Below are 27,121 nucleotides of genomic sequence, written 5' to 3'. Positions count from 1 at the left end.
AATCCATTTAGCCAACCTTTGTGAGTTCCTGCTGAGTTCTAGGTGCAGAGGACACAAGAATGAACAAAAAAGACATCACTGCCACTCACTCAGTGTTTGCTCTGGCGGGGAAACAGAAATGAAGGCAGTGTGATGAGGCTCCTGAGGAGGACTTCAGGCCATTAGGATGAAAGCATACCTACAAAGATATTGAGGCCCCCCCTCCCCCCCCAGCACATCAGAGTCTGTGACCTCCTGGCTTGCAGCCCATCCATATTTGTGGCCCAAAGCCAGGGCCAAGGTTTGGAGTGAGGAAGGTTTGGAGGAGACATTTCCCAGGAAATGGGGGTGAGGAAGGTTTGGAGGGGGCATTCCCAGGGATATGCCCCCTCCAAATCTGGGAAATGCCCCCTCCAAACCTTCCTTACCCCAAACCTTGGCCCTGGCTTTGGGCCATACTCTAAAAGCCCAATGTTGGGCTCCTACCCTAATTCACCCCTGCTTCTCCCTTGGCCTCTCACTGCCCTAACCATCTCTCAGGATATGGGCATTTTAATCCTTTCCCTGCCTCTCTGTCCATCCAGAATCTTTGGGACTGGCAAGGGCAAGAGAAGCCAATGGCTGCCATTGGCCATGGGTTTGGAAAAGAGCATGTCCTCCAGTCTTGTTGACAGGAAGAGGAAGGAGGTATGTCCACAGAACTCTACATGGGAGAGGTAGAGGGGCATCTGGCCAAAGACAGCAGAGGCCCAGCATCCCCTCTCCCCTACTTGTCTCTTAATGGCACTGTGCTCCCTTGTGGTCCTAGGAGGGCTGACCCTCTGGGCGTTCTACAAGTGACAAGGAAAATCTGTGTCCTGAGATGGCTGACCAAGCCCGCGAGAGAGTCCCAGTCCTCGCCCCAGGGCTCTTCTGGGTTCTCTCTGCTCTGCTTCCCGCGGGCGCCAACCCAGGTTCCTCTCCCTGCCCCACTTTGCGCACACACCAAAAGTGCCAGGTATGTGGAAGTAGAAGTGTATAAATTGCCCCCTTTGTTTGTGCTCAGGGCTCAGACCTTTGGAGATCACTCTCCTCTGAGGCCGCCGGCGTTAAATGAACCGCCTATCCTCCATGAACTCCGAGTGCCGCTTGGTTCTTCCATCAAGCCATCCAGTCCAGGTTCCTTAACATTTGGTTCCCTGACCAGGAAACCTAAGCATGCCGGCCCATTGTTGCCACTGGTTTGTGGCAGTGATGGAATGAGAGATCGTAACAGAGAAGGCGCGCCCTATTTTGGCAGTCTTCCGCCCTGGTTGCCTCGGTCTGGCCCCGCTGTTCCCACCGGACTCGAGGAGACTTGGAAGGTGAGGACCTGGTCCTGACATTGGATTCTGGTAAGGCCTGGGGCCCCAGGACCCAGACAGGCCCACCCCCATTGTGGTGCAAGGGGAGCCTGATCACCTCCCAGAGACCGCTTAGAGGTCTCACAGGTAGGGATTCCCAGGGAATGAATGTAATAACTTCTGGAGTGTGAATGTGTGCGTGAATGTGCAGTCCGACCTGGCTTGCTCAAGCGGACTGATTCTGTGACTCCACGGCGGGCACCCTTAAGGTCCCCAAAAGCCTACGGAGTCTGAGTGGGCCCGTCTGCGATTCCATGGTGAATGGCATATGGTCTGTGGCAGCATCGGAATAGTTTCTGATCGTAAGTCACGACGCTGAGACCGCTACGGCTAAGCTTCACCTAAGCTCCTTCAGGACACGGCCAGACGGGCATCTGATTGGTCTCCTCATCTCAGGAGGCACCCCCCACTTTGTCTCTGCACCACCGCACATGGGGACATCACCATGGGGTCAGGGCAGAGTAAACCTATGATTCTAGAGACCATGATCAAAAATTTCAAGAGGGAGTTTTCAAGAGACTATGGAGTCAGGATGAACCCCGGCAAGTTGAGAACCCTTTGTGAACTGGAATGGCCCACCTTTGATGTCGGGTGGCCTTCAGAAGGGACATTGGATGTCCCAATGATTCATTGAGCATGGCGAGTCATAACAGGAGAACCAGGACACCCCGACCAGTTTCCGTACATTGACTCCTGGCTAGGAATTGCTCAGACCCTTCTCCCCTGGGTGCGATTCGCTTGCAATAGGCAGGGACAGGCCAGGGTCTTAATCTCCTCATCCAAGCGACCTAAAAAAAATCAGCAAAAGCCCCAGTCACCACAAATCCTAGCCGGAGATCCCAAGGACGAACCGACCCTGCCCCCACCATACATACCCCCAAGACGGTCTACACCTGGCCCTTCAGCTCCAGACACTCCGCCGCCATCGGTTTCACCGGCATCCCACAGGCCCAGAAGATCCATCGGCGCCCCCAGGCCCAAAGATCCACTTTCTCCAGGACCAGCAGACAGGCTGTGCCCCAGGCCGGGTGCAAGTGCACTCCAAATGCCGGTCTGAGAGACGCAGGAACCCGAGAGGCACGATAAAGACGGGACGGTCCAACCCAGCCGTTCCATTATGTATTATCAGCCCTTCTCCACCACCGACCTCCTCAACTGGAAACATAACACCCCATCCTACTCTGCGAAACCACAGACTATGGTCGACCTCATAGAATCCCTCTTCAAGACATATCGGCCAACCTGGGAAGACTGCCAACAGTTACTCCGCACCCTGTTTAACACAGAGGAAAGGAAGAGAATAGTGAAAGGTGCACGGCAGTACCTGGAAGAGCACGCACCAGCAGGAGTCATCAACCCCGGTGCCTGGGCTAATACGACCACACCTGAAGAGCGCCCAGCATGGGACTTCACCACAACCGAGGGACAGGCCCACATCCGCTGGTACCAGGAGGCCCTCCTCCGGGGAATGCAGGCAGGAGCTAAGAAACCCATGAACATGACTAAGGTATCCTCGGTCACTCAACAACCAGGGGAGTTCCCCGGGGACTACTATGAAAGACTATGTGAAGCCTACAGAATATACACTCCATTTGACCCCAAAACACAGGAAAGCCAAACAGATGGTAAACACCGCCTTCACGGCTCAGGCCGCCCCAGGCCTCAAAAAAAAACTTCAGAAACTAGAGTGGTTTTGCCAGGATGAACATCACCCAACTAATAGAGATTGCCAATAAGGTCTACATGAACAGGGAGGTCACAGCCAAATGGGAAGCCGACAAAAAGATGAAAAAGAAAGTCAGCCTCTTTGCTGCCACCCTAAAAGAAAAGGACAACACAAAGATGGGGAGACCCCAACCACCGAAAGTGGGGAAACCCAGAACCCCCTTGGCAAAGGATCAATGTGCCTACTATAAGGAGAAAGGGCATTGGAAAAATGAATGTCCCCACCGGGGAAAGGCTCAGAAGCCCAGCTTCTACAAGGAAGAACCCCAAGAGAGGGACCTCATAGGCCGTGCGGGAATGGACTCAGACTGAGGGGGACTGGGCTCTTTCCTCCTCGGCCCCCATGAGCCCACGGTCAGAATGAAGGTGGGGGGCCCACCAGTGACTTTTATGGTTGCTACTGGGGCCAAGCACTCCGTTGTCACCTCCCCAGTGGCCCCTTTCAGCAAAAGGACTGCAACCATCCTTGGTGCCACCAGGACGTGGGCAATACAACAGCCTTTTTGGCAGGCTCGCCAGTGTGAATTCGGGGGCCACAAGATCTGACATGAATTCCTTTATCTGCCTGATTGCCCCATCCCTCTCCTGGGCCGAGACATACTCTCCAAGCTTAGGCTCAGATAACCTTTGAGCCCACAGGACACACTAGCTTCCGATTGAACCCAAGGCAAGAGGAGACGGGGTCTCTAATACTAACAATTACCATGCCAAGGGAAGAAGAATGGAGGCTATTCTGCACCCAGGCCCAACTGAGCAGCCCGCTGGAGTTCAGACTCACCTTACCTTCAATATGGGCTGAAAACAACCCACCTGGACTAGCCTGGAATCAGGCCCCTATCATTGTTGAACTGATCCCAGGAGCCCAACCTCAGAGGTAAAGGCAATACCCCATTCCACAAGAAGCTAAGACCAGCATCCAAGAACATCTGACCAAACTCAAAGAAGCAGGTATTCTAGCAGAGTGCCAGTCAGCCTGGAATACCCCACTCCTGCGGGTCAAGAAGCCAGAAGGGGCATACCGACCAGTTCAAGACCTGCGGGCCATCAACAAGGTGACCATCTCTGCACCCAGTGGTCCTGAATCCATACACCCTCCTCGGCCAAATCCCAGGGTCCGCCAGATGGTTCACTTGCCTAGATTTAAAGGATGTCTTCTTCTGCCTCCACTTAGCTCCCCAGAGCCAGCCACTGTTTGCCTTTGAATGATCTGAACCTGATACAGGGCACCAGATGCAACTGACTTGGATGCGCCTCCCGCAGAGGTTTAAAAACTCACCAACCCTCTTTGGGGAAGTGCTGGCCACGGACCTTGCCAGCTTCCCAAGAGAAGCCACACGATGCACCCTCTTCCAGTATGTGGATGACCTCCTCCTCGCCAGTGACACACAAGAAGACTGCACAAAAGGCACACAGGCCTTCCTACAGCTCCTGTCAGACTCGGGATACCGAGCCTCATGGAAGAAGGCACAAATCTGCCAACAACAGGTCTGATACCTTGGTTTCCTCCTCACCCAAGGGAAAATAGAATGAGGGCCAGAGAGGGAAAGGGTCATCATCTCCCTGCCACAGCCCCAGACAAAAAGGGGCCTACGAGAATTCCTGGGGTCTGCAGGATTCTGCTGCACCTTGATCCCTGGGTTCTCGGCAATAGCAAGACCCCTTTACGATCTCTTAGGGGGACCAGATCAAGAACCCCCTGCCTGGACTGAGGAAGCAGAAGCCACCTTCACAGAGATAAAGACTGCCCTGGGGCGGGCTCCAGCCCTGGGCCTACCAGATGTAGAGAAACCCTTTAATCTCTTTGTGCATGAAAAGGAGAGAACAGCGTTCGGGGTACTCACCCAGACTGTTGGGCCCTGGCAACGGCCAGTTGCATATCTGTCAAAGAAGCTGGACTCCGTGGCAGCGGGATGGCCACCATGCCTCAGGGTGCTGGCAGCCACAGTCCTACTCATCAAGGAGGCAGACAAACTTACCCTGGGGCAAGAACTTAATGTCAAGGTCCCTCATGCAGTTGTGTCCCTCATGAACGCACAGGGACACCGCTTCCTTTCCAACTCTCAGCTAGCACAATATCAAGGGCTCCTCTGCGAAAACCTGCGGGTCATCCTCGAAACAGTAAGGACATTAAATCCAACAACTTTTCTCCCCAAGGAAGAGGGGGAACCAGATCATGACTGTTCTGAGGTAGCTGATGAGGTCTACGTGAGCCGTCCAGACCTGCGGGATCAAGCCATAAAGGATCCAGAGCTCACACTCTTCAGCGATGGCAGTGGTTACCTGTAAGAGGGTGCCCGGAAAGTGGGTTATGCAGTAACCACAACCACTAAAGTCCTAGAAGCTAAGGCATTACTATCTGGATGGTCAGCTCAACGGGCTGAATTGTATGCCTTAGGCTGAGCCCTCACCCTCGGTGAAGGCAAGCAAGTCAACATCTATACAGACTCTTGGTACGCCTTTGCTACTATACATATACATGGGGCCATCTACAAGGAAAGGGGCCTCCTAACCGCCGCAGGAAAAACTATCAAGAACAGGGAGGAGATACTGAGACTTCTCGAAACCATCTGGTTTCCAAAGGAAGTAGCAATCCTGCACTGTAAGGGACGCCAGAAAGGAGACAACCCCATAGCGCGGGGAAATCGTCTGGCAAATGAGGCAGCCAAGACCGCAGCCAGTGAGGACATGAACAGAGCCCCTTCCCTCATTATGGCCCTGACACCTCCGGAAGAAGTCCCTCCATCTAGTTACACTAAAAAGGAAAAAGAATGGGCCATGGCTGAGGGAGCCACCCTGACTGAAAAGGGGTGGTGGATGATGCCAGATGGGCGCATCTTTGCTCTAACAGCAACTGGAGAGCATCTAGTCAAGGAACACCACCGACTCACTCATCTGGGGAAAACTGCATAGAGGTCCTTCTCAAGAAGCACTACTACCTCAGTCAGCTGCCAACACTATGCCAAGCAACGAGTGAACGATGCATAACATGTGCTAAAATGCTTGGTCTGCACCATGGCCCCCGCCAGGTGTCCAGAGGATGGGAGCAACCCCCTTCAAAGATCTAGAGGTAGACTTCACAGATGTGCAGCCGAGCAGGGGGTTCAGATCTCTCTTAGTAATAGTATGCACATACTCTGGGTGGGTCGAAGCCTTCCCGACTAGGACAGAGCAAAGCTGGGAAGTAGCTAAAGTCCTCTTGTGGGAGATCGTGCTCCAGTTCAGCCTGCCATTAACAATCCATTGTGACAATGGACCCACGCTTGTGGCAGACATTGTACAGGTCTTGACCAAATCTCTCAACATCACCTGGAGATTCCACACCGCTTACTGGCCCCAAAGGTCAGGGAAAGCAGAGCGAATGAATCGCACCCTCAAGGGAACCTTAGCAAAGTCTTGTCAGGAGACTAACCTCCCATGGCTGGACCTGCTACCCCTAGCTCTTCCGCGTGCTCGCTGCACGCCCGGGACATTAGGTTTCTCCCCATTCGAATTAATATATGGACGGCCTCCCCTGTGCTTGGGAAGCCTTCCAGGAAACTTACATCAGGTTGGAGATAAAGGGATAAAGGAGCCTCTTCAGGCCCTGGGGGCCACCCTAAATAAATCACAAAAGGACAACATCGAGAGAGCCCTAATCTCCTTAGGGTCTCAGGTACACTCCCTCAAGACAGGGGATTCAGTTTGGGTCAAAGATTGGAAGAAAGATCCCCTCAAACTGCAGTGGACAGGGCCCCACACTGTTGTTCTAACCACCCCTACTGCCCTCAAGGTCTCAGGTGTCATCCTGTGGGTCCACCACTCCAGAGTGAAAAAAGCTCATCATTTGAAAGAGGAGCTGCACCAGTGCAGAGTCCAGCCAGACTTCACAAACCCACTCTGGCTTCACCTTCGACGAGACCCCACCAACTGATGGACACCTGCTCACCGTGGTCCCTGGCTCTCATTGGAGTGATTTCCCTCATCCTGGGAGTCGGACTCTACACTGTTGCCCCTCCTGACTGAGCTTTCCCCCACAGGCTTACTATTGTCATTGCTTACTGGGTGTCCCTAGTGAGTATTACTGCACTTGTCCACAGGTTTCATCTTCTGTCAGGTTAGCCACGATGGCTCCCTCTACTTAAGGTCATAGATCCCACTTTCACTGGCCCTCTGCTATCTACCCAGAGTGCATTTCACCATGGTTTTACTGGCCCCAGTCAATCCCGGTCTTCTGTTACCTGGTGTGCTGTTCTTCCGCACTGCCTCTAGCTTGCCCGGCCTGGCAAGGGGGGCAAACTCTCGTATCACCGTTACTGGCAAATGGGCTTTCCAGCTTATCCCCCTCAATCCAACACCAGCACCCTCACTGACTTCTTCCACCTGGTATGGGCACACAGCAACGGTTGACCTCCATTTTGATGGATGCCAGCTTCTTGATACCTACTGGGAACCTCATAGACAGCGTTCCCACCGTGGCCCTCACTCTGGTTACCAGCTGGTAGATGTCTACATCTGTGGGGGCCCTACGCCTCAACAGCCAAACACCTGCCCTCAGTTCTGCTCGCAAGCCTGGGGATGTGTCATGGGTGGCAACTTGGCCGGGAATGGAACAATGGTCTACCAGGTGGCACCTCAAACAGCGCAGTGACATCTGGCTTTCCTTGTCACACAACACCACCCCATCCTCTTGCCCTAACGATCACTGTATACTGCTCACTCTCTCAGTCTTAGAACCCAATGCCACATCATGGGCTACAGGAATCATTCTCCTGTTGGGCCAATATCACCCTATGGGGACCGACCCCATGACCAAAATTATGATTAAGTCCATGTTCACTCCAAGCCTTACAGTCAACCCCCAGAGTCAGATAGAAAATAACTCGCCCTGGTGCATCCCCAGGTCCTCCATCCACACGCAGCAAGCATCTATAGCGCAACTGTTAGGTATGATTAACACCTCCCACCAAGCGCTTAACCACTCGAATCCACCCCCAGCGTCTGACTGCTGGATCTGTATGAAGCCCAGTCCCGTCCAATACCTAGGTGTCATCCTTAACCAATATACCATGTCACCTCCCACCTCAGCACCAGGGACCTCAGACTATCCCTTTCTGGCCCCAGTACTGCTGTATGGCAACTCTTCCTCTCCCATCACAGGCCACAGTCGGGTCTGTACCCCTAACAACACTTTTCTGGCTTGTGATCAAGGTGTATACACCTGCATCACCCCACGCTATCAATCATGCACACTTGTCAGTCTCTTAACCGATCTTTCAGTCCTCCCCGGGAGCGATGCCCCACTCATATGGAGACCTCCTAGCCGCCCTCAACGCTCCCCTGCGGCCATCCCCCTTATCGTAAGCCTGCTGGCTGCATCAGGTGTTGCCCTCGGCGCCACTGGCGTCGGGATGTCTCACGTTCAGTACCAGGGGTTAACTCAACAACTCACGGTAGATTTTTCCACCTTCACTCAGTCGGCCCTGTCCCTGCAGCGCCAACTCAATTCACTGGCCTCAGTGGTCCTCCAAAACAGGCGTGGACTCTGCCTCTTCTTACAGGGGGAATGTTGTTTCTACGCTAATGAGTCAGGGGTAGTCCAAGAAACTCTGACCCAATTACAGGAATGAGTTCCTCGCTGGTGGGAAACACTCCAGCGGACAACTTGGTGGGATACCCTCTCGCAATGGTTCCCTTGGTTCGCCCCCCCTCGTCAGCCCCCTCCTATTGCTTCTCCTCACAGTAGCATTTGGTCCTTGTATTCTTAATGCCCTTACTAGGTTTATGACTACTCAAATTGCTAACATCAGACTCCAGTTGCTCCTTACTCACTATCACCCCGTAGAAGATGAAAACGATGCCCTCTAAACTAGGTGTTTAAAGGGGCATCAAAGGGGGTAATGATAAGGAAAATCTGTGTCCTAAGATGGCCAACCGAGCCAGCGAGAGAGTCCCAGTCCTCGCCCTGGGGCTCTTCCGGGTTCTTCTCCCAGCCTGGCTTCCCTGCACGCACCAATCTGGGTCCTTCTCCCTGCCCCGCTTCTCACAGGACCAAAGGTGCCCAGTATGCGGAAGTAGAAGTGTATAAATTGCCCCCTTTGTTTGTGCTCAGGGCTCAGACCTTTGGAGACCACTCTCCTCTGAGCCCGCCGGCATTAGATAAACCTCCTATCCTCCAAGATCTCTGAGTGCCACTTGGTTCTTCCGTCAGGAGATCCAGTCCAGGTTCCGTAACAAGGAAGACAATTAATACGGAAGCAAATGGTAGCTGGTGAGTCTTTAGCTCCCAGGTAGACATCTGGCTTTAAGTCTGCTCAGAGAGCCCTAAAATGGCTGTGGCTGGGCGGGGAGCGGGTGGGGGTGTCCTCCACAGGCCCTGGAGAAGTCAGCTATCAGAGCTCTGGAATGAACTGTTGAGATAACCCACATTTTTTTTTTCTATTCCTCATCTGCTTTGTGAGTCAGAGTTTCTTTCCGATGTCTGCCCTAAATCCTCCGTGCTATTATTTCCTTCTACAGTTAAAAGCAAAGAACGGGAGTCAGCAAACTGTCACAGATTCTGGACACTCCTCAGCCCACAGAAGTCAAGTGCCTGAAGGCATTAACTGTTCACACTGGAAAGCTGAAGATGTGGCATCTCGAGTAGTGCTTGAGAGGGACAGCAGGAAAGCCAGGGAGGCCCTGGAGCCACATGGAAGCTGTGGGGTGCAGGCCAGTGCGTACGTCTCCCAGAGCTTGTCGCTCCACGGACGGGCCCTGTGAATGCACTTGCAGATGAAAGCCATGGGCTCCACCATGGTTGCTCCGTGAGTCCCCACCGCCCCAACCCCAGCCCTGTCAGAACTTGACACAGAGCCCCTCTCAGTAGCCCAACAGCCCCTTGATTCTCTGACTCACCTCCCCTTCTCCCACCCAGGGCTCTTGCATGCATGTTGAGCCCTCTTTTTAATTTTCCCAGAGCTCTGGGCCTATGCACAACTTCTGTCTGCATGTGGCTCCAATGCCCCATTCTCTCAGCTTTCCCCTGCTCATCCAACACCAGACCCCAACTTCTTCATCCAGTGAGTCTCCATAAGCCGCCCCTTCTTCCCCTGCCCTCTTCATCCCAGGGCTCTCTCCCTTCCTCACCCCCAGCCCCAGACTCAGCAAGGGGGCTGCTCCACAAGCCAAAAGGGGTGGGAGAGGGAGCAGGGAGGGAGGCTGGGAACGCAAAGCCCCGGCCCCCTCCACATCCGCTGCTGCGCTCGCAGCCCACCCCCAGCTGACAAAAGCCCTTGTTGGAGCCAGTGGCTCTGGCGCCAGCCCCGCCCCTTGGAGCAATGACAGCCATGTGCTACATTTGCCCAATTCTGCAGCTGGGCTAATCACTGTGGTTCCCGAGCTTGGGGTCCAGCCCCAAACCAAACAAATTAGGACAAAAACCACAGGCTTCTTCATTCCTCTCATTCCCAGCCAGCAATTGCTGAAGGACCCCTATAATTGATAACAATGAAATAAAAACCCACCACCTGTCCTTAATCCTAAGGACTTGGGAGCCCAGCCAAAAGCTCAGCCCATCCCCCAGGGCCACAGCCATGCGGAGTTTAGCAACGCCGCATTCCAAGTGCCAGCATCACCCCAGGAGCAACCTGGGGCCTGTCATATCCCAGGACACGGTCCAGCCTGCGAGAATGGCTGCAGCTGGACGGGCAGGCTAAGAGGTGGGTGGACTCTGGGCCCGGATGACCGCTGCAGTGGGCCGGCCCCACAGGGCCCGAAGCTGGTGTGGACGCAGGGGTTTGTGGAGGGAATGGCAGCAGTCGGTGGCCCAGGACCTCAGGATGCACAGAGGAAGGAAGTCCGCCGTGGCCAACTCCCAGCAGGCCGTATACTCAGAAAACGGGGGAAGCCGGAGGAGGGGTAAAGCCAGCAGTAAAGCCTGGCAGTCAGTAGGAGGGCCCCAGCATGGGCATCCAGACCTGAACACCCCAACCGGGGCCCAGCTTAGGTCCAGAAATAGAGGTGATGAAAGAGGCCGGGTCAGGGGCAGAAACCAGCTTGTGACACTTGGCTGTGTGGACCTATGTTGTTCTCAAACTCAACCTTGCCCAGAATTGCCCAGAGGGTTTGTTAAAACACAACAGCCCTGGAGTCCTTGATCCAGGATGTCTGGGGTAGGGCCTGAGAATTTGCATTTCTGAGTATTTCCCAGGGGACGCTGATGTTGCTGGTCCAAGGACCGGCCTTATAGAACTGCATCCTTAAATATCTGGGGACAAGATATGATCCCCGGGCTGAAAGTGAGATGGTCTCAGACCGCTTCTCTGGTAGCAATCCAGGAGCCAAGAGGAAGCACTGAGAAGGCAGGTTCTGGACTAGAATGTCTGTGTCCCTCTGCCCCTCCCGCACCTTCCACATTCGTGAGCTGAAGCCCCAACCCCCAGGGTGACCGTGTTTGGAGACAGGGCTGTGAGGGGGTGGTAAAGGTTATATGAGGTCCCGGGGGGGGGGGGGAGGGTTGCCTAATCCAGTAGGGCTGATGCACTTAGAAGAGGCAGAGACACCAGAGCACACGTTCCATCTCCTCCCCCTCTGCCCCCCTCTTCCTTGTGAGGACACAGCTAGAGAGCTGGAAGCCAGGAAGAGCTCTCCCGAGCACTTTGATCTTGGGCTTCCAGCCTCCAGAACTGTGAGAAAGACAAGTCTGTTGCTTCAGTCCCCGGTGTGTGGAGTCCCACCAGGGCCACGCCAGGGGACTAAGCCAGGCAGACTCAGGGACCAGACAACCTCAGGAAACACCAAGACTTCGTCAAAAGGGAGAGAAAGGTCTGCCGTACACTTCCTCGGCGGTGGGAAGCACGGACGAGCTCACCTGTGGTTTTCTGCTCTTCCAGACCTGGCCTCACCTTCGGACCCGGCCTTCTCCTTCCACTGCATTCCCAGACAATCCTAATGAGACCGACTTTAAAATCTCTTTCTGATCTCTGCTCCTCTCTCCCTATCTCTGTCCCTGCCCCAGCCCAGCCCTGGGGCAGACCTTCATCTGTGCTTCAAGGTCACACCCTGAGCATTTGAGCTGCCCCCGCACCCGCCCCATCCTCTGCCTCAGTCTCCCTTCACCTCTGCCCTTGGCTCTGGCCCAGATCCATCACCCTAAAGCACAGTCAGGAGAAGCAGGGGTCTGTGGGGAAGATGAAGACCGGGCCAGCCAGGGAGGCCCTGCGGAGATAGCAGCCACAGGTCAGGGAGGCTCGAGGAAGATTTATCAGCCACTAAACTCAGCCAGAGGGGGTGGGGTGAGAAGGCCGAGTGGAATCAAAGTGATACTTCATGTTGCTCCGTCTCAGGAAAATCATTGTTCCACTGAAACATCATTACACTATCGTTTTTCTACTCCTGTGCCACTTACAGGGAAATAGAAACTCACTTGCTTCTTCATAATAAGCTGCGATTTCAATAACTCAAAAGGCTTTTTTTGAGATGGAGCCATTCTCCCACCTCCACCCCATCCTCCAGTGATGTGGGTGAAGACAGGCGCCTCCTCCAGACTCCCAGGCCAGGGGAAAGAACTAACTAGCTCCTGGGGACAGCTGTCCCTTCTTCTTGATGTTCTTCTTGCCTGTCATTCAGGTAACCGACTGTCCCAATTTGCCAGGGACTAAGGGTTTTTCCAAGATGCTGGACTTTCAGTGCTAAAACCAGGTCAGTCCTGGGCAAACCAGGACAGTTAGTCACTCCATCTTCCACCAAGTGGGGACAAAGGAGCAACGCTGTGCCATTAACCAGTATTTGTTAAGGACCTACAATGTGCCAGGCACTTTTCCAGATTTCTGGGAAACACGCAGATACCAAGCAGACAAAAACTTGCCCTCAGGGAGCTTGCATTCTAGTGGGGGAGATGAACAAGAAACATACTAAATAAGTACATTATATGATGGGCTAGAAACGGATGGAGAAAAGCAAAAGAGGGAAAGAAGATTGACAATGAGGCGCAGAGGTTGTAATTTTAAATAAGGTGATCAGGGTGGGCTTCACTAAGTAGGAGGCATTTGAGCCAGGTTTGAAGGGGGTGAGGAAACAAGTTATGAAGTTATCTGGGGGAAGGGCATTTCAGACAGAAGGATCAGCCAGTGCAAAGGTTCAGAGGCTGAGCTTGACTCCCATATTCAAGGAATTCCATGGTGGCCCATGGGCTAGAGTAGAGTGAGGGAGGAAAGGGAGGGAGAGAGGTGGCAAGTGTGGTCACCAAACTTTGTAGGGTTTTTTGGATCACTGTGAGACCATTTGGCTTCTACCTGGAATGAGAAGAAGGAACACAATCTGATTGGTGTCCTAATAGACTCGTTCTGGCTACTATGGAAGTCCAGATAGGAGGCTGGTGCCATAACACCAGTAAGCAATGACAGGGCCTTAGACCAAGATGGTAAAGGAGGAAGTGGTTAAAAAAGAAGCTGGATCCTGAATCAAGGTGAAGCTATTGGATTGTCCCGATGGGGCTTGGGTATGAGAGAGAAAGAAGAGTCAGCATGACTTCCAGGATTTGAATGTACCGGGGCCATGACTGGATCTGAGGATAAAGAGCATGCATTTCAAAGACCCCTTCTACCCCAAAGGACTTGCCCAGGAGATATTGCTAGACTTAAGTTAGAGACCAAGATGCACTTCTAAATAGGCTCATTAGGACTGTGGAGCATGGTCTGTAAATGCAGAGTAGATTTGCACTCATCCCTGGGCCTAGAGCTGGATCATGGGCCACCAGAGTTCTGGCCTGCTGACTCAGGATAGTCCAGTGGTGAAGAGGTTGGACCTGCACTTAAACTTTCTGAGGCTTGGTTTTGTCAATGAACGATTGTTGTGAGAATTGAATAAGATCATGTTGACCAAACACTTAGCGCAGGGCATAGACCCTCAAAGAGCTTCAGGACTGGTGGAGATGGTGAATATGTGGTATGGAAATTCTGGCAGTGGCCAGCAGAGGGCACCACCAGCAAAAGACGGGGGCGCTGCACCGCAGAGAGAGTGGTTTACTTACCTTGGATCCGCTAACCTAGCAAAAAAACTAGCTTCCCACAAATAAATAGCCTGGGATTTATTTTTATATCCCCTCACTGCAGAGACCTACTGCTGTGCAAAATGGATCTTCTATTTTAGGGTTTCTCTTGCTCAAAACAGCCCTCCAAGCCCTGGCATTAGAGGGGAATAATGCAACAGTCTTCACCATCAGCCAGTTCTCACCTCCTCCCCAGAACCCTGCAGGATACCCAGAGACCAGATGACTCCTCCAGTAGCCTGGGCGTGGGGAGGATGGAGACAAGCAAAGATAAGGCTTGTCCAATTTGTTCTGGGCCCTGGAAATTCTGCTTATCTCCTCTCCCATTGCTTCATCACATTGCCAAAATTACCTCGATAATATATTTTTTAATTTAAGAATTCATTTTCACGTCACGAAAGAGGAACACTGCAGCCAGATAAGAAACTCCATCTGTCTTCAAGAAAAAGGGTCGTGGATTTGGGTGTCGCAAATCCTGTAATGTCTTAAATTAAGGTGCCACTTCTGAATGCTTTCTTCATATTTATGAAATGATTATTCTACAGAGGTGCATTTAATATTGTTAAAATAATGATTGTGCATGTTTAATACATCAATTTAAGTTACTATCTCCCATGCTATAAAATGTGGGATAATTTCATAAATAATTATAAAGCATTTACAAATGGCACCTTAATGCAAAGCATTCTTGCTAATCCTTTATCTTTCACAAACACAGAAATAACAATTAGATTCCTGGAATGAAAAAGGGAGGTTATGTTCTAGAATGTGTTACCTCCTTACTGAATGCAAATAAGGAGACAAGGAAAAGAATAAAAGACCTGGATAGAACCAGCACTCTCCCCCCCACCCCTTCTTGACAGATGGAAGATGTCTGTCCGTGGTTTCCTAATTCTAGGCACTGGGGCCTTCCTCTGCAGGGACAGGGGAAGGCTCATTGCCTCAGGGTAGGGGGAGTTCTTTGAACCCCTGTGAGGAAGGGTAATTCTGCCTCCTGTTAATTTCTTTTGGGAACTGGAGAAGCTGCAGCACAGAGGGCTGGCCACAGGGTTGGAATAAGATGCATTTCCGCCCCCCCCCGCCCCCCCCCCCCCCCCCCCCGCCACACACACACAGAGGCAGGAGAATGGATGGGACAACCCTAGGTTCCCGGAAGTCTGATTCAAGTCTTCAGCCATTCCAGAGGACGAACTGAGTCACAAGTCACTAGGGACCATATAGGATAAAAAAAATTTCCATTTTCATCTTTCAGTCCACCTATCAATAATACAGATTTAGGGAAGAGGGAGATGCCCTCAAGAAGCTGACTAGAAGGGGAGTGTGAATGTTCACATTTGAAATTACAGACACAGCACAGAATGGAGGTTAAATTAGCTAAATTAAAATTGGGTGGATGTAAAGTTAATCCAGGAAGGCTTTTTGGAAGAGGTGAGATAGACCAGGTCACAGATCCTTGAAATCAAATAAGTCAAAGACAGGTTGAAGATGCTGAAAGAGTTCCTTTGATGCACGTGTGCCTGCACACACACATGTACACAAACATACACACACACACACACACACCGTGAGAAATGGCTGTGTATCTAAAGCAACAAGTGATTGAGCCAGGCTTGATCAATCCTAAGAGATATTTGGGGATGATGCCCTTTGAATCCCACCAACTCAGCCTGTCTCAACAAAGGCAGAGATGACTGAGTAAAGGAGAAAGGAGGTTAACCAGCCTGTGGGACACCCTGCAGCAGATCCAAACCCCACCTCTGTAGGAACAAACAGCTCCCTAATCCAGGCAACTGTCTTTAAAGCTGAATTGTGGAGGAAAAATAGAAGGGGCAAAGCGTCAAGGGCCCCGAGGCTAGGACATCAGCTCCTGTATCCGTGCATTGCTGCTCTTCGCATCCCAGCAGAGCTCTGGGGACCTGGTGGGGCAGGGGAGGTTGATCGAGATCAGACCATAGTCAGTGACCCAGCAAGCTGGGCTGTGTCAGGCTGCGTGCAGCCTTAAAGAGGAGGCTACCAGCAGCTCCCGAGCGGGCTGGGAAGCAAGCTGCTGTCTCAACTCGGAAGGAAGGCTGTCAAAGAAGCGGAAGGCCATCCCTCCACTCCTGTCCATCCCAGGGCCAGCAGGAAGGGCTACGAGACAAGACAGACTGAATTCTTAGAGCTGACTGGGTTCCTGAGCCCTCCACTGCAAAAGATGGCCAAGAATTAATGACTAGGAGCCCATGCTAATTGCATCTTTCTCCTCCCACACCTGCACGCCCCCTACTTCCACCACTCCCATAACCATGTCTGTAGGGGCCCCAGCCAGGATCTCAACACTCAGCTACTCCCAGCTCTGGCAACAAGGTGCTGGGAACTGACCGTGGGCAAAGGAATGGAATTCTCTGGCTCTCACACACAAACCCCTAGTCCTAGGAACCCCAGAGCTCTCATCATATGTCTCTATCTCCCTCCTAAGTATGTTCTCTGTCCTATAGTTAGAGAAATCAACGTTCCCAGTCATGAACTCATCGAAATAGGATATTTACATAACTTCCAAGCATCTCCTCCCAAATATGTATTATTACCTGGTGGTTTTACCATACCTCCAAAAATTCTTCACTACTCTTTCCTCCAGAAGGTGGAGCTTAATTTCCATCTCCTTGGGTATGCGCTGGACTTAGTGACTCACTTCTAAGAAAGTAGGGGAAGAGAGAAATAGTGACCTTTAAAAGAAAATCCTGATGGTCATTTATCCAGAGAAGGTAAAGTCTGCAGCTTCTTAGGAACAGGAAAGCTTTTCTAGTTCATCCGGATAATAAGGTACATATAGGCAGGAATACTCAATTATTCTGGAAAATTAGGCTGAACCTATCCTTGAAGAGAACCTTCAAGGGCTCACATCCCCAGTAATAAGTCATGTTGAGATCATGTACCTTTGATATAATTCTATGTGAAGGGTACGTCGCTCCTGTGGTATCCTTCCTAAAAACCCATAAAATCAGGGAAGGCTGAGAAAGTCACAGATTGAAGAAGACAGAGGACTAAAGATAACATGGTATCCTGAACAGGATCCTGGAACAGAAAACAAGCCTCAGTGGGAAAACTGGTAACAGTAGAATAAAGTCTATAGTTTCCTTACTCTCATTGTACAGATGTTAATTTCTTAGTTTTGATAAATGTGCTGTGATTATGTAAGATGTTAACATTAGGGGAAACCGGGTGAAGGGTACATGGAACTCTGGACTATTTTGGCAACTTCTCTGCAAATCCAAAAATATTTCAAAGTCAAAACCTTTTGGTTTTTTAAAAAGAACTCACTGTCTTGCTCCCCCCTTCCCATATGAAAACAACACCACCACCTCTGGATTCTAACATCCCCATTTATGTTGCTTTATTTCACAAAGTCAATTTCCCAGGGTTACTTCCCTTCCCAGAACACACCAGTCCCCCTCTTGCTTGAGGAACTTTGCTCACACTTGCCCTGCTTGAAACTTGCCCCCCCCCCCCCCCCCCCCCCCCCCCCCGCCTTCCCGCTGACCCCAAAGAGCCATCCCAGGCTCACCTTTCCCATGAGTCTCCCTCCCCCTGCCCACACTTCCCCACTTTGGATCTTTGGATATTTTTTATTTTTATTTATTTTTTTATTTTTTTATTTTTTTGTCTGCAACATGCATCTCGATCTCTTGAACTGGAGAATGCCTACGCAGGCTTGACACTCATCTTGGAAATATGCACCACACGCTATCCCTCCCGCTTTCCCCACCTACTCCTCAAAGGTAGCTCACCCCCAGCCTTGGGCGAGAACAGCACAACAGTGCCTCCCGGTGACCGGCGCGGGGAACCGCCGAGTCGGCAGCTCCGCATTCCCCGCACGGCTTCGGGGCGGGGCCGGCACTGCTCCGGAAGCTCCGCCCTCCTCTCGCGCGGGGCTCACTTCCAGGCGCTTCTTCCCACTTGGGCACACGCCCATTCTCAGTTTTTTGCGGCCTTTCTCTTGTGCACCCCAGGGTTCCTTTACTTCCTGCTTTGGTTACGTTTGTGGACAAACTAATGGCTTTAACTGAGACCAATAAAAAGGAGCCTCATTATATAGCGATCAGGAAGCGGGAGGAACAACCTTGAGTTCTGAGCAGAAATTAGATCAAATAAAGACTTGGCCCCAGCCACTTCTAAAACCGTCGAAACTACTCAGAAATTCTGCTCAGATTTTCCATAAGTCTCTCTCTACTTGCTCATCCTTTCCTAACTATTTTTCCTCAAACTCCAATATTCAAAATGAAAAATTTCATCTATTTTTATTCAATACTATCATATTTCTCTTTTAATTACTAGCCTTGCAAGCATATTGTTTTCTACTATTTTTCATGGCAAATGCACAGTACTTAATCTATACTATGGGTTAAATAGGTTTTTGGCAGCCAGCCCTGGAGCCTTGCCAGCACTGATATCCTTGTTGTTATGGGAAAAAGCTTCAGACAACTAATTCAAATGAATTTTTGGAACTCAACCCATTTATAAGTCAGGAGCTGCCTGTGCTGTCTGGGATGGTTATTTGATTGGTTGTGGGGGATGTAGGTCTTTCTTGTTTCCCAAATGAACTCATTCAATATGCAACAAATGCATATTAAGGCCTATTATGCGAGGCCCAGGGGATGCTAGGGGACCCAGTTGTGCTCCTGCCCTCACAGGCTAATGGAGGAGAGAAGGAGGGAGGCAGGGAGCTCAAAGACCAGGTTGTAGGTAAGGGCTGCAATGGGGTCTATATTAGTCAGTGTTCACCAGAGGAACATTTATAGGAGATACACATACCCTATACATCATTTAACACATGTAGGTATGGATACAGATAACTATCTATCTATAACATATATATTGAGAGAGAGAGAGAGATTTATTTTAAGGAATTGGCTTATGTAATCGTGGGAGCTTGCAAATCTGAAATCTGGAAGGCAGGCCGCAGGCTAGGTAAAAGTTGATGCAGTCTTGAGTTTGAAAGCTGTAGGCCAGCTAGAAAGCAAGAAACAGAAAGGATTTCTATGTTGCAGTCTTGAGGGAGAATTTCTTCTTCTTCTTTGGGAAACCTCAGTCTTTGCTCTTAAGGCGCTCAGTTGATTGGATGAGGCCCAACCACATTATGAAAGTTAATCTGCTTCTCTCAAAGTCTACTGGCTTGATATATTAATCATATCTAAAACATATCTTTGCAGCAACATCTAGACTGGTTGAGCAAACAACCGGGCACCATAGCCTAGCCAAGTCAACACATAAAATTAACCATCACATAACAGAAGCTCAGTGAACCAGAGAGCCCAAAGGCAGGGCTCTTCCCTGCCCTAGGGGAATAAGGTACAGACAGAGACCGGAGGCCTTGCCCAGGAGAACAATGGCGGAGAGAACTAGCACATCTTTGCACATCCCCTGCTCGGGCTGTTCCATGATATGCTCCCAGAGCACTACACTGTATTGTACTCACCCCCAGCTCCAGCATGAACATGCCCCGCGCTTCCTCAAGACCTTAGGAGGCTCGGCAAGCCACCTGTCCGCCCTGCATGCTCATGGCAAGCTCAGGCTTGCCCCACTGGGTAGCAGCTGAAGACCGGACAGCGCAGGAATGAGTGTCTCCCCAACCCCTTCTCTCCAGTGGGCCCCTCCCTGGCATTGGCCGCACATTCACGGGAGAGAATGTGAATCTCTGCGTTGAACCCCCTCTGACCGGCACAGGAGGCCCCTGCCCTGCCCGCCTGGGTCCCGCGGCCCCTCCCGCCTCCCAAGGAGGGGCGTCTGAGCATCTGGTGCTGCCGCCTGAGCAGTCCGTCAGCCTTACACGCTGTCACCACGAGACGTGGTGGAACAAAAACAAAAGACGTGACAAATTTGTCCTTTTCTCTTTCATAATTAACCAAAATATCTCAGCATGTAGCAAAGCACGGCTCCTAATTAACAGACAGGCGAGAGGCGATTAAGAAAAAAAGCTGCAGCCCCTCTCAACACCCCTCCCACACACACCCCTCCCTACCTTGCAGCCCACCCCCACCCCGGTAATTATATTTGCAGGAGAGAATGATATTCTGGTCAGACACGACAGAAAGAGCCCAGTCCCCAGTGAGGCAATTAATATTTCACACCTGCCAAAGCAAAGTGGCCAGGGGAGGAGAGGCGCCGGGAGGGCGACTGCGTTGTCACAAGGCCAGAGCGTGCAAAAGCCAAGTGGGGCCAGGCCTTCTCTTGGGCTGCGGGAGTGGGCAGGCCAGGCTGGTACAGGAAAGGGCGCTTTAGGGTGTGCATGGAGGGTGGGGCAGGGGACCATTGGGCAGAACAAAGAATCTGCAATTGTGCATACTCCTCAGTTACCCTCCAACCCTATTCCCCAACTCCCAGCTCACTTATGCACTCCATACACATCGCCACCTCCCAGGGGAGCAGCATGGAGAACCGGGGATGGGGGCCAAGCAAATACAGAGTAAACAGGCACAAAACATGCCCCCATGCCCCCCACTGCCCTCCACCCAGTCATATGCTGCGTATCCAGCGTGTGAGTCATACACAGCGGAGGCAGTATTTATAGGCTGACCCTGCCTTCTACAAACACACACCCTCACCCCCTCTCTCGTGCCCCATGGGCGCACACACGCACACACACATACTTCTATCGACTCACACTCACACTCCTGCTTTTATGCACTCACACACACAACCATTTCCGAGTCAAGCAGTCAGCAAAGAGTTAGACCGGAGATAGCAAGTCCCTATCCCCTGAGAGTCTGACAGGAGTTATGGAGCTGGAACTGCTGTAGATTTCAAAAAGAAAGCAGTTAATGCTACGAAGTCATGCTAGTACGTGACACCCGCGGGGTATGTGGGGTACGAAGAGCTTCCGGGCTTCCCTGGGCACTCACTAGTTGGCAGGATGGCTCACCAGTTCCTGCATGCCCCTTTTCGCCTTCGTTGCCTATAAAAATCCTAAAAGGCACATAATACCACCACATTTTATATGTAAGAAACCTGAGACTCCTGGGGGTTAGGCATCTCACCCCAGGGAGAAAGCGAACCAAGCCGAGCTTGAAACTTCATCCAGTCTGATGCAAAACTCGCAGTAGTCTAGAGGGGGAGGCCACACAGAGCGCCCCCCCCCCCCGCCATGGAGGGGTGCATAAGCAACGTGTGGTCTACACGTACAAGGGAATATGATGCAGCCTCAAACGGAAGGCAATGCTGACCCATGCTACACTACGGATGAATCTTGAGGACATCAGGCTAAGTGAATTAAGCCTAAGTGAATTAATTAACGGGCACATGCGGACTGATTCCGCTCAGGAACCTCGAGCAGTCAGATCCATACAGGCAGAACAGGGAGGGGGGTTGCCAGGGGCTGGGGGTGGGGGGGAGGGGAGTTAGTGTTTAAGGAGTTGATGAGAAAGTTCTGGAGATAGACAGCAGTGATGGCCGCACGACAGCGTGACTCCACTCAATCCCGCTGGAACGAACACTTAAAAATGGCTGAGATGGTAACTCTTGTGGTTTGTGTATTTTATGACAATTTTAAAAACAACAACAACAAAAAAACAAAAACAACTTGCATTGGTAACTACTACCTCCAGGGAAGAGGGAAGGAAGAAAGATCCTCGTAGGCTTGGTGGCCAGAGCACGGCACACGGTGGCGGAGTGAGATTTGATCGGGGCCCTGAGGGAGGGAAGGACCGCGGTGGCAGGAGGCCGGGCACAGCACGTGGCAGGATAGCCAACGAAATGCACAGGAGTAGCTCGTGCCTCTTCGGAGGAGGGGACCGCCGGACACCATTGCAATCCAGAGGAAACCATCTTATTAGAGATGAATCTTGAAGTCCTGAATTGAGGGAGAGTTAGGATTAGGTGTCATTCGGCTTTCTTCCAGAGTAAAGATTTTAGGATTCCCAAGGACAGCAAAGCCCCTTTTGAAGACGGAAGTGAGTAGATGAGTCTGACTGAAGGCTAGGGTCCTGAGGAGGCGAGAGGCCACTAGGGCCAGACGGGAGACCGTGTGCGGGGAGCTGAGGCTGGGCTCAGAAGGTTGAGCTCCACAGGCAATGGGGAGCCCTTGTAGGCCTGAGCTGGGAGCAGCAGGGGACCCTGGGACTTGAAGAGGCTGCTCTGACAGAGGCTGAGGTGGAGAGAGTAGGAACTAGAGAATGGGAAGCAGAGAGAGACCTCATGTGGTCAGAAGCAACTACTCTTGGGGAATACACTGGGTGAGAGAAGAAAGAGGGGGACAAGGGGTGACTGCAAGACTTTACTGATGAGAAAAGAGGAGGTTTTCAACACCTTCAAGCAGAGGAGACAGCCCGTGTGGGGAAGAAAGCCAATGAGGGACAATGTATTCATTCTGGCCTGCAGGGTAGTCCTTGGTCCCCAATCAGAACAGACGCAAGTTACATACTAGAGGGAAATTTAACAGGCCCGATGGATTGCCCTGACAACGTTAGATCCGGAAGAAGGGGGTGAGGGGAGACTGACCCCTATGATAAGAATTAGAAACACCACACATGAGATACTCAGCATAGCATCCAGCAATACTGCTGCTCAAAGATGGTAGCTTTACCCATTCTGAGCACTGAGGGAACTGGAAATGAATCAGAGAGTAGTTTCTGCAGTGGAGGGCTGGAGAAATGGAGAACAATTTCTGCAGGAGGTGAACTTTGCGGCAAGTTTAAAGCAGAGGAGGGAAGCGGCTTGATGTGGGGGTGGAGGAGGAGGGTGTCAGGAATTGCTGGTGGGAGGCAGAATGCAATCGACCAAACACAGGTTTGGAGGTGAGAACCATGAGTCATGAGGCTTCAGAATCAATTAGGGTTGCATATATGAGGCTTCTGCTTCATATACAAGTAAGATGTATGTAGCACTTTAAAATAAAAAAGAACCAAACCCAGATCCTCAAAATGAATTCCTGACCCCTCTTCAGATCTGTGAGCTTAGACGGGGAGACATTTTGCTCCATTTGCAGACTTGCCCCTTCTGTGTACCTAAGGAAGGAACAGCGGAGCCTAAAAGGCCCCAAGACCGGCTGTGGGGTGAGGGACCAGGCAGCCAGGCAGGGACCAGCGCCGGAGCCCAGAGCCATGGCAGCACACCTGTAGCCAGGGGTCTCCCTGGGTGTCTTCTAGAAGGACAGCCCACTCAATGGCCCTTCTGGGTCTTTCTCTTTAGCAACTGTTGCCCATACAGTCTCTGCTTCGTTTTTCAGTCCCCACTCTCTGAAGACTGCACTGTCTGACCTGGAAAAGCTACTTGAGCCTCAGATTAAAGTTGCTCAATCCCTGGCACTTCCTCCCCCTCTCCCCCCTCCGCCCGCTCCACCGAGAGCCCCCACAGCCCTGGGCGCTGCCCTCTCTGTGGGCAGCAAAGGCCCAGGTCCCACGGACAGTGTGGGGGAGTGGCTGGACACAGCTCCTCCCACAGGTGGGGATCCCTTCCCAGGCCTTGTTACCACCTCTTCCTGATTCTGTAGCTCAGCACTTCTCGAACTTCGGCCCACAGATCCCTGGGGTTCCCTGAGACCCTTTCAGGGGTCCAGAAGGTCAAAATATTTTTATATTATTAAGACATTATTCGTCTTCTTCGCCGAGTTGACATTTGCACAGTGGTGTGAAGGCAGTGGTGGACAAAGCTGCTGACACCTGCACAAGCCAAAATCTTAGCATCAAATTATTTTTTTAAATTTTTTTCTCACCACATGCTCACATTAAAAAAAAAAAAGTCACTTCTACTTATTAATGTTCCTTATGAAGCAGTGGAAATCATTAATTTTATTAAATCTCCACCCTTGAGTACATATCTTTTTAATATTCTGTGTGACTAGCTGAGAGTACACAAAAAGCATTTCTGCTGCATACTGAAACCCAATCCTCATCTCAAATAAAAAGCATTTGTGGGATTGAGTGGTGAACTGAACTAGTTACTCTTTACGTGGAACACCATTTTTATTTGAAAGAACAGCTGACAAGCTATGGTTATTCAGATTTGTGTTTTGGTAGAAATTCCCTCAAAAATGAACAAAATGAGAGACTATATATAGAAAACCCAAAAAACTCCACCAAAAAACAGCTAGAACTGATAAATGAATTCAGTAAAGTTGCAGGATACAAAATCAATGCACAGAAATCTGTTGCTTTTCTATACACTAGTAATGAAGCAGCAGAAAGAGAAATTAAGAAAACAATCCCATTTACAATTGCACCAAAAATAATAAGACAGCTAGGAATAAACTTAACCAAAGAGGTGAAAGACCTGTATTCTGAAAACTATAAAACACTGATGAAAGAAATTGAAGATGATACAAAAAAATAAAAGACATTCCATGCTCTTGGATTGGAAGAACAAATAATGTAAAAATGTCTCTACTACCCAAAGCAATCTACACATTTAATGTAATCCTTATCAAAATACCACCAGCATTTTTCACGGAGCTAGAACAAACAATCCTAAAAATTGTGTGGAACCCCAAAAGACCCCAAAAGACAAAGCAATCTTGAAAAAGAAAAGCGAAGTTGGAAGCACTACAATTCTGGTCTATTACAAGTGATATTACAAAGCTGCAATCATCAAAACAGTATGGTACTGGCACAAAAATAGACATAGATCAATAGAACAGAATAGAAAACCCAGAAATCAATCCACAATCATATGATCAATTAATCTGCAACAAAGCAGGAAAGAATATCCAATGGGAAAAAGTCTTTTCAACAACTGGTGTTGGGAAAATTGGACAGCCACATGCATGAATGAAATGGACCACTATCTTATACCAGACACAAAAAGAAATTCAAAATGGGAGACATGAAACCATAAAAATCCTAGAAAAGAGCACAGGCCAGTCATTTTTCTGACATCAGCCATAGCAACATTTTTCTAGATAGGTCTCCTGAGGCAAGGGAAGCAAAAGCAAAAATAAGCTATTGGGATTATATCAAAATAAAAAACTTCAGCACAATAAAGGAAACAATGCACAAAACAAAAAGGCAACCTGTGGAATGGGAGAAGATATTTGCAAATGACATATCTGATAAAGGGTTAGTATCCAAAACATATGAAGAACTTATACAACTCAACACACCAAAACCAAATAATCCAATTTAAAAATGGGCAGAAGACATGAACAGACATTTCTCCGAAGAAAAAACATACAGATGGCCAACAGACACATGAAAAGATGCTTATCATCACTTATCATCAGGGAAACGGGAATCCAAACTACAATGATATATCACCTCACACCTGTCAGAAAGGTTAAAATAAAAAACACAAGGAACTACTGGTGTTGGCGAGGATGTGGAGAAAAAGGACTCCTTGTGCACTATTGGCAGGAATGCAAACTGGGGCAGCTACTGAAGAAAAGAGTAGGGAGGATCCTCAGAAAGTTAAAAATAGAACTACTGTACCATCCCGCAATCGCACTATTGGGTATTTACCCAAAGAATACAGAAACACTAATTCAAAGGAATACGTGCGCCCATATGCTTACAGCAGCATTATTTACAATAGCCAAAATATGGAAGCATCCAGGTATCCATCAATTGATGGATGGATAAAGAAGAGGTGGTATATATACGCAATGGAATATTACTCAGCCATAAAAGAGAATGAATGCAATCTTGCCATTTGCAATGACATGGAAGGAGCTAGAGAGTATAATGCTAAGTGAAATAAGTCAGAGAAAGACAAATGACAATGACTGATTTCACTCATATGTGCAATTTAAGCAACAAAACAAATAATCATAGGGGAGAAAAAGAGAGAGGCAAACCAAGAAACAGACTCATAACTATAGAGAACAAACTGCTGTTTACCAGAGGGGAGGTCAGTGCGGGGGATGGTGAAAAGGTGATGGGGATTAAGGAGTGTACTTGTTGCGATGAGCACCCGGTGTTATATGGAAGTGTTGAGTCACTATGTTGCACATTGGAAATTAATATAATACTCTATGTTAACTAACAGGAATTAAAATAAAAACTTAAAAAACATAAAACCATTGGTTTAATTAGAACAAACAAAAAAAGAAAATGAACAAAATGAGCCTGTCACTTAAAACAATTGACAAATTTGTGGCCAATGATTAAATTTGACTTTCATGTGAAAATTAGAATTTTGGAAAATATCTACTAATCACCACAAAGTTAACAGCTTCCCAATATTTAAAATCTTTCCCAGTGTGGTCACTGGTGATAATAGCCAATCTGATGGGGTTTTTCAACTCTTGCATAATGAAATGTGTCCACGTTTGGAAGATCCACATAACTCAATGAAATAATATTTTCCAAATGTCCAATGCATGATTCTAAAAGATCATGCATGGATAAAAGGACCATTGGAAGCAGAATCAGCAATGTATGTTCATACAATACATAAAATTGAGGATAAAAGTTTCATTGATATTGTTTCAAATTCTGCATTGCAAATGACCTCTAAGAAACTATCGTTTATTGAGTTTTAGTGTAGTATCAAAGATGAAAAGTCACAATTCTGAAAAACCTGTTAAAAATTCCTACCTATATATACAAAGGAATATTACTCAGCCATCCAAAAAATGAAATCTTGCCATTTGCAACTATGTGGATGGAACTGGAGGGTATTACGCTAAGCAAAATAAGTCAATCAGAGAAAGACACTTATCATATGACTTCGCTCATATGTGGAATTTAAGAAACAAAACAGAGGATCATAGGGGAAGGGAGGTAAAAAATAAAATAAGATGAAATTAGAGAGGGAGACAAACCAACCAGAAGAGACTCTTAACTATAGGAAACAAACGGAGGGTTGCTCTAGGGGAGAGGGGTGGGGAGATGGGGTAACTGGGTGACGGACATTAAGGAGGGTACGTGATGTGATGAGCCCTGGGTGTTATGTGCAACTAATGAATCACTGAATTCTACTTCTGAAACTAATGATATACTATGTGTTAATTAATTTAATTAAAAAAAAAAAAACTCACCTATTCTAACCACATTTAGATGAAGCTGGACTTCCTTCACATATTTCAACCAGAACAACATATCCCAACACACTGATCGCAAAAGCA

The sequence above is a fragment of the Zalophus californianus genome, chromosome 10 (assembly GCF_009762305.2).
Source record: "Zalophus californianus isolate mZalCal1 chromosome 10, mZalCal1.pri.v2, whole genome shotgun sequence".
NCBI classification, from domain to species: domain Eukaryota; kingdom Metazoa; phylum Chordata; class Mammalia; order Carnivora; family Otariidae; genus Zalophus; species Zalophus californianus.
This window is presented reverse-complemented; position numbering follows the sequence as displayed.